The following is a 13,619-nucleotide window of genomic DNA, read 5'->3' as shown; positions in this document are numbered from 1 at the left end:
GCTTCTTCTGCACTCTAAGGGCAGGAGGTGGGCAGCTGTGACAGAGATGACACTGCCCACAAAGCCCAATGTATTTGCTAGCTGGCTTTTTATGGAAAAGTCTGCTGAACCCTGGCTTAGAACAAAGTCTGGCATATGATAAGCACTAAAGAATGTTAGACAGTATTAGAACTCGAGCTTTAATAATACTTGCCACACTTGGCCACTTCTTTCGTCTGTCATGACACCCTGATTTGTTGGCATTTTCATTTCCTCCTTTACCTGATCTTTTTAGCTTTCTAGGGGACTTATTTTCCTCTTTTCTTTGAGAGATCTTACTGTCTCTTGGCTCCTCAATCACTCTTCCTATCGGTTTGGTTTCACTGTCCTTTTGGAATTTGTTCATTCTATTCCTGCCCAGTATCAACTATGCTCATGAATTTGAGTGTCTCTATGCTGAATATTGCCAGATCTCTGTCTCCAGTACAAATCTTTCTCTTGGCCTTTAGACCTGTTTATCCAAATTGGTTTTCTCCACTTGGATCAACTAAAAACCCTTTCACATTTTATATGTCCAAAACTTAACCCATAATATTCTTCCTTAACTTGTTCCTCCACTCGCCCTAGTGAATGGCTGCTGCATACTCCATTGTGTACCTCCAGCCGTTTTACGACATTAAATGGAGAGTGTTATTTTTCAAGTGTGACTCTACCTGTAGCATTCCTGTGACTCCCCATAACTCTTAGGATACAAATAAAAATTGCTTTAGCATTTTTTTTTTTTTTTGAGATGGAGTCTCGCTTTGTCGCCCAGGCTGGAGTGCAGTGGTGTGATCTCAACTCACTGCAACCTCAGCCTCCCGGGTTCAAGCAATTCTCCTGTCTCAGCCTTGTGAGTAGCTGGGACTACAGGTGCCTGCCACCATGCCCAGCTAATTTCTCTATTTTTAATAGAGACGGGGTTTCACCATATTGGTCAGGCTGGTCTCGAACTCCTGACCTCTGGTGATCCACTTGCCTTAGCTTCCCAAAGTGCTGGGATTACAGGTGTGAGCCACTGCACCCAGCCACTTTAGTATTATTAATTTCCAGCATCCTTCTTCTTTTTTGGAATCCCAGTCACAGTGAGACTTGAAAATGTCATTTTCCCTCTTGCTTCTGGAACACACACACACACACACAGCTGCCTCCGTCCTCGCTTCCACAGACAGCCTTCCACCCACCATCCATCCAATACATATAGTTGGACTAAAGATTCAAGATAGTCAATGTTCTTATTTCCTTATTAACAGAGCACCTGATTTTGTTTCTGGTTGCAAAATACCCAACTCAAAACAAAACAAAATAACAAGCAAAAATTAGGAGTGGCTATGTGATATATATATATAAGGCGTGTGCTTATGATTTCCATGAAAGTTTTGTTTTCCTGATATAGCTGTCATGCTGCTGCTTCTTGCCTGGAATACAGACAAAATGCTTGGAACTGTGGCAGCCATCTCAACTCTCAGAGAATTGGAATTATAGTAAAGGTTTTGTCATCATTGCCAGTCTTACTGCCAAATCGTTCTTCACCAGCACATTAAGAATGTTGACTAGGAAATGCTTCTGTTAGGTTGGTGGAAAAATAATCTTGTTTTTTTTTTTTTTTTTTTTTTTTTTGATATGAAGTCTTGTTCTGTCTCCCAGGCTGGAGAGCAGTGGCGCAATCTTGGCTCACTGCAAGCTCCGCCTCCCGGGTTCACGCCATTCTCCTGCCTCGGCCTCCCGAGTAGCTGGGACCACAGATGTCTGCCATCATGCCTGACTAATTTTTTGTATTTTTAGTAGAGATGGAGTTTCACCGTGTTAGCCAGGATGGTCTGGATATCCTGACCTCGTGATCCACCCGCCTCAGCCTCCCAAAGTGCTAGGATTACAGGTGTGAGCCACCGTGGCCAGCTGGTTTTTTTCCATTGACAGTAATGGCAAAAAAGTGATTGCTTTTGCTCCAATCTAATAGTAGGAAGTGTTCAGTAAGGGTATTGAAATCTTTGCTCATTACTTTCTAAAGGATTCTGGGTTTCACATGGGAACATCTTCCTGTGGACACACACACAGTAACAGCAATAACAACTGCTTGCAATAGAAAGCATGTTCTTTTAAAGAATTGTTGGGCACCCTTGTCTTGTGCTGGTTTTCAAAGGGAATGCTTCCAGCTTTTGCCCATTTGGTATGATATTGGCTTTGGGTTTGTCATAAATAGCTCTTATTATTTTGAGGTATGTTCCATCAATACCTAGTTTATTGAGAGTTTCTAACATGAAGGGATGTTGACTTTTATCAAAGGCCTTATCTGCATCTGTTGAGATAATCATGTGGTTTTTGTCATTGGTTCTGTTTATGTGATGGATTACGTTTATTGATTTGCATATGTTGAACCAGCCTTGCATCCCAGGGACGAAGCTGACTTGATTGTAATGGATAAGCTTTTTGATGTGCTGCTGGATTCCCTCTCTCACTGCTCCTATTCAATATAGTATTGGAAGTTCTGGCCAGGGCAATAAGGCAAAAGAAAAAAATAAAAGATATTCAAATAGGAAGAGAGAAAGTCAAGTTGTTTGTTTGCAGAAGACATGATGGTATATTTATTAAACCACATTGTCTCAGCCCAAAAACTCCTTAAGCTGATAGGCAAATTCAGCATAGTGGCAGGATACAACATCAATGTGCAAAAATCACAAGCATTTCTATACACCAACAATAGATAAGCAGAGAGCCAAATGATGAATCAACTCCCACTCACAATTGCTACAAAGACAATAAAATACCTAGGAATACAGCTAACAAGGGATATAAAGGAACTCTTCTAGGAGAACCACAAACCACTGCTCAAGGAAATCAGAGAGGACACAAACAAATGGAAAAACATTCCATCCTCATGGATAGGAAGCATCAATATCATGAAAATGTCCATACTGCCCAAAGTAATATATAGATTTAATGCTACTCCCATCAGACTACCATTGACATTCTTCACAGAATTAGAAAAAATTACTTTAAATTTTGTATGAAACCAAAAAGAGCCTGTATAGCAAAGACAATCCTAAGGAAAAGGAACAAAGCTGGAGGCTTCATGCTACCAGACTTCAAACTATACCACAAGTCTACAGTAACCAAAACAGCATGGTACTGGTACCAAATCAGACATGTAGACCAATGGGACAGAACAGAGACTTTGGAAATAACACCACACATCTACAACCATCTGATCTTCGAAAAACCTGACAAAAACAACAATGGGAAAGGATTCTGTATTTAATAAATGGTGTTGGGAAAACTGGCTAGCCATATGCAGAAAACTGAAACTGGACCCCTTCCTTACACCTTATACAAAAATTAACTCAAGATAGATTAAAGACTTAAACACAAGACCTAAAACCATAAAAACCCAGAAGAAAACCTAGGCAAGACCATTCAGGACATAGGCATGGGCAAAGACTTCATGACTAAAACACCAAAAGCAATGGCAACAAAAGTCAAAATTGACAAATGGGATCTAATTAAATGAAAGAGCTTCTGCACAGCAAAAGAAACTATCATCAGAGTTGACAAGCAGCCTAGAGAAAGGGACAACATTTTTGCAATCTAGCCAGCTGACAAAGGTCTAATATCCAGAATCTACAAAGAACTTAAACAAATTTTTAAGAAAAACAAACAATACCATTGAAAAGTGGGCAAAGGACATGAACAGACACTTCTGTCACATTTATGTGGCCACATTTATGTGGCCAACAAACATGAAAAAAGCTTAACATCACTGATCATTAGAGAAATGCAAATCAAAACCACAATGTGATACCATTTTGCCCCAGTCAGAATGGCCATTATTAAATAGTCAAGAAACAATAGATGCTGGCAAGTCTTTGGAGAAATAGGAACACTTATACACAGTTGCTGGGAATGTAAATTAGTTCAACCATTGTCGAAAACAGTGTAGCAGTTCCTCAAGGATTTAAAACCAGAAATACCATTTGACCCGGCAATCCCATTACTGGGTATATACCCAAAGGAATATAAATAATTATACTATAAAGACACATGCACACATATGTTTATTGCAATGGTGTTTACAATAGCAAAGACATGGAACCAAGCCAAATGCCTATCAATGATAGACTGGACAAAGAAAATGTGGGACATATATGCCATGGAATACTATGCAGCTATAAAAATGAATGAGATCATGTCCTTTGCAGGGACATGGATGAAGCTGGAAACCATCATCCTTAGCAAACTGACACAGCAACAAAAAAAACCAAACACTGCATGTTCTCACTCATAAGTGGGAGTTGAATAATGAGAACACATGGACGCAGAGAGGGAAACGACACACACTGGGGCCTGTCAGGGGGTGGGGGGCAAGGGGAGTGAGAGTATCAGGACAAATAGCTAATGCATGCAGGGCTTAAAATCTAGATGACGGGTTGATAGTTGCAGCAAACCGCCATGGCACCTGTATACCTGTTAACAAATCTGTAACTTCTGCACATGTATACTGGAACTTCAAGTAAAATTTTAAAAAAGGAAATGTTGGTACCCTCTTACCTACAATTTGTTTTTAATACCAGAGATTAGCAATATTTAATCTCATTAGCAGATATTATAATGGCAATAATTGCTTTTTATTAATCATTTTATATACATCTTATTTAATTATTGCAGTAATCTTAAATAGCAGGTATCATTATCTCCATTTGACAGATAAAGAGACTGAGATTAAAAGAAGTAAAATTGTATGTCCAAGTGTGTTTAATTTGTAACTACCAGAATCAGAATTACTGACTAAAAACTTCTGCCCCTGAAACCTGTGGCATTAACTGTGTTCCTTCATTGGCGTCCAAGCTTGTCACAGAACACATTGGCAAGCGTAGGTATTCTCTTATTTTGCATGTCTTGCCTTCAGTCCTCTTGTGGTAAACAATGTTTTTCTAAATGTTATATTTTTCGCTTCTGGATCTAGCACATGCCTGGTAAATAAAAACTTATTGATTCATTTGTTCTAGAGCAAGAATATCTCCTCCACCACTCTTTGTACCTACCCCAATATGTGTGGAACATGGCCTTGTATTATAAAACACTTGTATTCATTGGCTTTTGGCAACACCACTAAATCACTCCCTCTCTCTTGCATTCTGTTCAGCTTGTAGATACTGCTTTGCTTTTTTTTTCTTCTTCTTATTTTTTTTGGCTGAATCAACATGTGAACCTCATTTTGTAGGATTTGTTAAAAATATAATTAAAATGTTGTAGAAAGGTTTCGGCCAAATTGGCCTGGATCCTAGAACCCACTCTAAGCAAAACCTCAAGGAATATACGTTCATAGAAAAGGTTTGCTCTCTGGGATTCCCTCCCACTTGTGTTAACCTGATATTTTGCTTATTCTGCTATGAAATTCCTCAGAGGACTGAAACAGTAGCTTGCCTCATTAAGACTCATCATTTACAAGATGTTGACAAATGTTGGCATTTATCCTGTTAACATAATAAATGTGAGAAAAATGACCATTTGGCATAGATAGTTCCATGCAAAATGCAAGCATGGTTAAGAATTAGGATTATTTGTTATGTCTAAGCAGCATCGTTCAGTGCTACATATTGGGGTAAATATGTTTTGGAAATAATTATTTCTTCTTTGCCCCACAAATATAATTTTTCTTTTTTTGGCAGTGAGCAGGCAAGGTAGTTCAAGATATAATTAAAAGTAGAACTCAGAAAAACAGCTATATAAATCTCATTTGTTTATTTTTTTTTTACTTTAATAAACTTGAATTTTTCTCCCTCTTGGAACCAAGCTATGATTTTTGCTTAATGTTTTAATGCTTGGTTACGATTTTCATACCATATGTGGTTATCTGACACTTACACGTTTTTATGCTTCAACGTTATAATCCTTTAATTTTAAAGCAAAATAAATAAGTATGGAAAAAAAAGCAACTTAGGAATAACTGGTTCGATTATTTTTAATGGAAAGGATTTAACCTCTAGTAGTGAAAATATGTTGAGAATTTCATTTATTTAGATTTAAAGAACTTGAATTTGACAACAAGCTTCTAGGGTTGTGTATATGCTTATACACACATACACACACACATATTAGGAAACAGAAAAGTAGCCCCTGACCTCCAGAAGCTGGCCCAGCACTCAAAGCCAGGCTTCAGTGTTCTGTGGAACAAGATTTCAGAAAACATCAACATCAGACAAGACTATTCCATGATAGATCAGTACAAACACTAGACAACTGCAGCATCATGGTTGAACACAGACAACATCATAAACATTGTCTAAACCACAATAATGACCAAGCACCTCCTTATCCTGGCTTGTATGAGTGACTACTACTTCTTGAGTAATTAAATGCACCTTTGCCTTTATTTAGTTTTCCCTCTTTCTACAAAAGATCTGTTAAGATACTCAAGCACAGAATTACTCTGGCTTCCTGACAACACCCAATCCATACCCAAGCCCCACTTCCTGGAACTCACCCCAATGTCACCTAATCTGAACTTGAATTCTCTTTTTTAAAAACCTTTAAGTTCAGGGGTACATGTGCAGATTTGTTATACAGGTAAACTTGTGTCATGGGGGCATATTGTGCAGATTATTTCATCACCCAGGTATTAAGCCTAGTACCCATTCGTTGTTTTTCCTGATCTTCTCCCTCCTCCCACCCTCCACCCTCCACCCTCTAAAAGGCCCCAGCGGGTGTTGTTCCCCTCTATGTGTCCATGTATTCTCATCATTTGGCTCCCCAAACCGCTGCTCCAAGAAATCAGAGATGACACAAACAAGTGGAAAAACATTCCACACTCATGGATAGGAAGACTCAATATTGATAAAATGGCCAATTTATGGATTCAATTTATAGATTTATAGATTCAATGCTATTCCCATTAAACTTCCATTGTCATATAACCCTTTTCTAATACCCAACTACTGAGATATTCCATGGTTCCGTGTAGTTTGCGTCCTCTCTCTCTGCAATGAGCAACATATCCAAATTGTCAAATATAGTTAGGTGTTCTCTTGGTGGTCTTGGACTGTAGTGTATTAATAATATATAAATGATAATATAATCATATTACTTAGAAACAGAGGCAATCATGTAAGAACCACTTTCAAATTAAATGTATGGCTGGGCGCGGTGGCTCACGCCTGTAATCCCAGCACTTTGGGAGGCCGAGGCGGGTGGATCACGAGGTCAGGAGATCGAGACCATCCTGGCTAACACAGTGACACCCCGTCTCTACTAAAAATACAAAAAATTAGCCGGGCGAGGTGGCGGGCACCTGTAGTCCCAGCTATGCGGGAGGCTGAGGCAGGAGAATGGCATGAACCCCGGGGGATGGAGCCTGCAGTGAGCTGAGATCGCCCCACTGCACTCCAGCCTAGGTGAAAGAGCGAGACTCCGTCTCAAAAAAAAAAAAAAATTAAATGTATATATTTGAAAATCTTTCTTCCTCCAAATTTCTTCAATCTGTTTTTATAATTCCACAGTGAAGCAAGTATTTATATAATAGTTTAACGTACAGATTAAGATGAAAACAGTTAAGGGACTTAGTAGTTTACGTTTAAAAGTAGCAAAGTCTCAGTGTGAATCCAGGTTTTCTGACTCCTCCCTCCAACCTTCATCTTAACATGTAGAAATTTATCAAGCACAATCCAGTTACTTGAAGCTTGTTGAACATCATCCATTTATATGTCTATGCTTCCAATAGATTAGACAGACGCTCCCACAAGGCAGGGACTAAATCCAGTGGATTTGCATTTGACTATTCCTAAGGCACATATAAGGTACTCAATAACTTTTTGTTGAACTCCAGTAAGAAATGAGTCAGAGATGGAAACTATTCCTACTGGCAAAAGGAACAAAGTTCTAAGAGATCTAGAAAAACAGATTCTTCTCAAGTTCAGATCAGAAAGCCATTGTATTAGCAAATTTCTGTGTCCTAGTAGCTATTCAGAGACAGAATCATTGTTCCTGTGGGGGAACTTGAACCAGTTAAAAGGGTTCTACTCACGAGCTGAAATTCCAAGGCCAGCCAGGTGGGCTACCAAAACAGAAGGTTTGAAACAGGGGTGCAATGATGACTTACACAAAATCTTCTAACATCTGACTTCTCAGATGTAAAAAAAATGAAGAAAATTCAAAAATAGAAAAAAATCAGTACTGAAAATTGGGGGAGAGGTGTAATCCAAATGCAAAGTACATTGAAAATGCCTGTTAGACTGAAGGGGTGAGATTAAAGAAAGACATGAAACCAACTTGTCACTTCCCTCCCTATTAAGAAAACAATCGCAATGAGAAATACAAAGAGGGTACTTGGGACCCCAGGCACATAACTTAGTTTAGAGGGGCAAGGATGGAAGAGAAAGCACATTTTAGGATAAACAAGGAAATGTCCACACATAAATACTGGTGATGTCTCTGATACAGTGATCAGAATGGTGAGGACACAGATATCTTCAGGATAATGTATCAATGTAGAATTACTGTTAAGATAGCTTAGGGAAAATATACTTACAGTATGATTATCAATATTTAAATATACAGACAGCTAAGAACAAAGTAAATAGACATAATAGTGCTTAGATTTGGCTGATGGTGATATAAGAAAATATGTAATAAGTATGACATAAATTGAAGTGTCACAAAAATCCTATGAATAATTCCAGTCCAGGCATTATTGCCTTCTTTTAAAATGTAACCTCTGCCCCAACTCCTGCCTGCCAGAGGTAGGGTGAGCCCCAGAAAGTGAGCTGGAGGCAGAGCAGTGGCTGGGTTCACCGGGGCTTTTTTTTTGACTTCACTCCACCCTGTCTTCCTCTCCTCTCTCCACTTTGCTTGATCCTCTGCAGGCTTAGACTTAGAGCATCTCTGTCAACCTATGTCTTTTCTTCCTGCCCACCTCTGTCTTCTGGCTGACAGCTTGTCTCATCTGTGAAGCTGAGGTAGCTGTCCCTTGGCTCATCCTTGGAAACCTGTCTGAGGAAGGACTGCTGCTCGCTATCTAAGCCTGGATTCTTCCCCTTCCACATCCATCCCAGCAGGTTGGGATAAAGCCACTTGCATTAGAAAAGGAATAAGATTGCTTGCTGGTCTCAAATATGGAGTGATTACATCACATTTCTAAAAGATGTGTAAATCCCATTGAGATAGATATGCCACCTAAATGTAGACATATAAGTCATTTCATGGTACTATTCCAAGAAGTTCTTAAATTTATAACATTTTCAAAATTGAGATAATCACACAGTACCTGAATATTATTATGATTCAAGTTTTAAAACATGGATGTACACTTTTGGATATAATAAAGAATATACAGAAAATCACTATCAGAAAGAGATATAAAAGGATTTTTTAACTATTAATGTCCCTTATAAAAAAACATGTGACAGATTAAAATACAGTAGTTGTATACAAATACGTGATTTCTTTTAAATTAGAAACTATTTAACTATTTGACCTAAAAATTTGAAGAAACATCGCAACAGGCCTAATATGACTTAGCTGTGCTACCACCCAAATCTCATCTTGAACTGTAGTTCCCATAATCCCCATGTGTCCTGGAAGGGGGAGTGGGACTAAATTACCCAGTGGGAGTTAATTTAATTACGGGGGTGGCTACCCTCATGCTGTTATTGTGATAGTGAATGTGTTCCCATGAAATCTGATGCAGAAAAGGGGCTTTCCCCATTTGCTGGGCACTTCTCCCTGCTGCCATGCGAAGAAGAACATGTTTGCTTCCCCTTCCGCCATGATTGTAGGTTCCCTGAGGCCTCCCAGTCATACGGAACTGTGAGTCAATTAAAACTCTTTTCTTTATAAATTATCCAGTCTCTGCCAGTTCTTTATAGCAGCATAAGAATGGATTAATGCAGGACCCATTCAATGTTAATCTCATTGTATTTTAGCATGCCTAGGGTTAGACTGTAAAAATATTCCACTACCATCACCATTTAAATGAGGTTACTATTGTCCAGGATGTATACAAGTTTTGTCAATAATACTTTTACTTGCCATCCACACTTGTAATTTATTCTCAAATATAATTAGTGATGCAATAAATTAGAAGCAATTAAATAATGCTTACTCGTCGAATCATATTATATACAACAGGGATTTAGAGTAAATGGAAGAGTTATTTGAATCTAGGCTTTTTGTGATATCCAAATGTGCTATTTTTATGGTGCTTTCAGCCACTCCAGCAAGCAGATACAAAGAACCACAATACTGATAATCACTGTGAGTAATGAATTCATTTATCCATTCAGTACTTCATTTCCCTGGCAAGTATGTGGGTATACTTGCCCACTGCAAGGTACTTTGCTAGGTGTTGTCAGCAGATCAAAGAAATGTATATGTCCTGTTCTGAAAGACTAAATGATGCGACACTTAGGAAGCAGACCATTGTCATGCTCATATGTCTATAAGCATTCATGGCTTAGTCCGTGAAGGTCTGAGGCATTTGGGAATTTTTACTCTCTTTGAGGATAAATTTGGGTCTTCTGGTGGCAGAGCAGAGCAAGAAGCCAGTCACTTAGCAGGGCCTGAACTGATTAGCCCATTAGTTGCTATTATTCTCCTCAAGATCACATCTTCTTTCATTAAAGTCATCCAAGGTTACCATTCAATAAACTTAATAAGAAATATGAGGCCGGGCACGGTGGCTCATGCCTGTAATTCCAGCACTTTGGGAGGGCGAGGCAGGCAGATCACCTGAGGTTAGGAGTTCAAAACCAGTCTGGTCAACATGGTGAAACCCCCTCTCTACTAAAAACACAAACATTAGCCTGGAGTGGTGCCATGTGCCTGTAATCCCATTTACTTGGGAGGCTGAGGCAGGAGAATTGCTTGAACCTGGGAGGCAGAGGTTGTTGCAGTGAGCCAGTATTGCACCACTGCACTCCTGCCTGGGTGACAGAGCAAGACTCCATCCCACCCACCCCCCAAAAAAAAGAAAGAAAAGAAATATAAAAATTTGTGTCATTCTCAACAACATGAGGCACTTGGGCTTTATGTGGGTTCGTCTGTTAGGAGGAGGACTGGGGGCTTCAAATATTCCAAGGTGAACCCTATGGGCTCCACTGTCTTCAGACCTGGAGTCTCTTTCTTAGCTACAGAGTGAGGGAAACTGACTCCTTCACAGATCATCTGCTGCCTCAAAAACTGGCCAGTGTACTTCAGGTCATTGCCCTTCTGGTGATGTTCTGGAGTTTAATAGATTGTGTGGCTATCCTGAAGAGATTTCTAGGATTCAGGGTCTACATGGCTAACTATGGAGCTGACCAAAACCAATGGCTATCTAGTAATGGATCCAACCTCCTTAGTCACTTTCCCTCGAAGAGTTCTAGGCTTCTTTCTTTTTCTTAGCTGCCACCTGAAGGCGTCAGTGCTCTGGGCTTTTAGGTCTGGATTTTCTGGCATAAACAGCCACTCATAGGAGAGTCTTTCAAGTTAATATAGCCTGTAGTCAATCTGTTTATTCACAGGGAATATGAAGGAAATTTTGTGGCACAATAGGCTCCACTTCTCTTCATTCTAGAAAGGGTCCATTTGAACAGGAGATAGAAGTTTGAGACAGTTCTCACCTCAGCAAATATTTTCACTGGCCTTTCTATGGGGATTATATAAAAACAAATCCCAGAACACTTTTTATATTATTTTGAACATGTTTAAGTGCAGTTTCACTGGAAATTAATATTTCTGGAAATCTAGCTTTGAGTAGTGTCATCAAAGTTTAACCCAAAGGATCTTAGAGAGCTGTTGCCTAGAATAATCCATTTATATCCATGAGAATAAATCTTCGAAAATAATTTAGCTCCTGATTAAATCTTTCTTCTGTGAATTTATCTCAGGATGCATTTGAGTTTTATTTTGGAAAACAATCTTTAAATAAATCTGAACAGGTAATACAAAATGATGGAAAGTACATTTGTGACAGCAATAGGGAATGTAGAGTTTCTCATTCTCAAGAAATACAGGCCTTAGATTTGCACCGGAGAAATGATCTAGTTTCAGAGGTAAGGTGTTTATGGAAACTGACACGTGAATATTTGCAAATTTGAAGCTTTGCAGAATAAAGTCACTTTATTTGTATACTCTGATATAAATTCCTATTTTCTTTCATGCTTTTGTTTGCATTCAGGAGACTGCCAACTTCAAATAAAATACTAGCTACAGTATTAGATTGTCTGATCTAACTCTAACATAGGAAAAATTGACAACCATGGTTTCAGAAAGTTCATTTTCTGCCTTTAGCCATTGAGAACAAGGTACCCTCCTGTAATCAAATATACACAAACATGTAACATTAGGTCTTTACACTATTTCCAGAATTAATGCTTCTGTGTATTTTCAGGTGAAGTTCATTTTGTGAGTAAAATGAAGGTATATTGGAAATAAGAACTTGCATGGTGATAGAAATTATAAAATTGTTCTAGTGCAGCATCCCTCCTGCTCTACTTTAACATAATACTTTGTAAAAAAAAAAATTGATTACTATTAGAGTAAAATCCAGAAAAAAATGGTTAGGTTTTCTGTTGACTGGCATACTTGTAGACCTCTTTGGTGACCTAAATTTGAACAAGGCTGGATTCTAATGGCTTAGTATGTTCCCCATTAAATGTAAGAAAATCCAGTTAATTAATTAGCCCTTGGTGTTAAATGAGTTTTTTAAGCCTGAGAGATGAGGGGAATGTGGGATTTGTGGTGACTTGAGAGTGAACATTAATGATGTTGAACCCAGAGTGACTGTTAATGTGGGCCACCTTGCAGCTGGGAGTACAGTGACAGAGGGTGGGCAGGAGCTGCCGCAAAAGCTCACAGAGGGAGACAAGTGTTCACTTATCACAGATGCTGCCAAAGTCCCGTTTTCTTTCATCTTCTACTATATTATATTGCGTTCCATTGTTTTATTGTTTCCCCAGATATATTTTTAAAGTAGCGGGACAATCATTTAGTGTTAACATAGCATGCAACATGCTCATGTCAGTTTTTGCTTAATCAAAACCTAGACTAATCATCTGGCCCATTCCAGACAGAGAATAGGTATGCGTTTTCTATACAGTCCTAGGTCACAAGAAAGACAAATTTCTTAGTAAATTTACTAATTTACTGTATTTACCTACTTGGTAAGTTTACTAATTCTTTAGTAAAACCATAAGAAGCATAACGGGGTGATGGATTTGGAACATGATTTATTTATATTTCTGTTCTAGTTCTCACAAGAGAAACAACACTTCACTATTGGGGAAATACTCGATTTGTGTTTTAAGAGCTAACTTACTAGGAAGAAATAATGCATTTTAGTTCCAATTACCATTCTCACCTTTTACTTATTATGACTGTTATGTTATTCCTTTATAGTGACATAGGTGAAAATTCAGAATCCATTCATTCAGCAAGCATATTAGATGGTCACTCAGGTTTTATGTTAATTTTTGTCATGCAATTTTCCCCTGAATTTATTGAGCAAGATGTTTCAGATATTTCAGAATCAGGTTAAACTCTTCTACTTACCAGAGCTCCTAGATTTAAGTCAGCCTCACCCTCCCCTCAGAATATCAGCTTCATGAAGACAGTGAGATTTATCTACTTCT

This window comes from Hylobates moloch, unplaced genomic scaffold (genome assembly GCF_009828535.3).
Source record: "Hylobates moloch isolate HMO894 unplaced genomic scaffold, HMol_V3 SCAFFOLD_15, whole genome shotgun sequence".
NCBI lineage: Eukaryota > Metazoa > Chordata > Mammalia > Primates > Hylobatidae > Hylobates > Hylobates moloch.
This window is presented reverse-complemented; position numbering follows the sequence as displayed.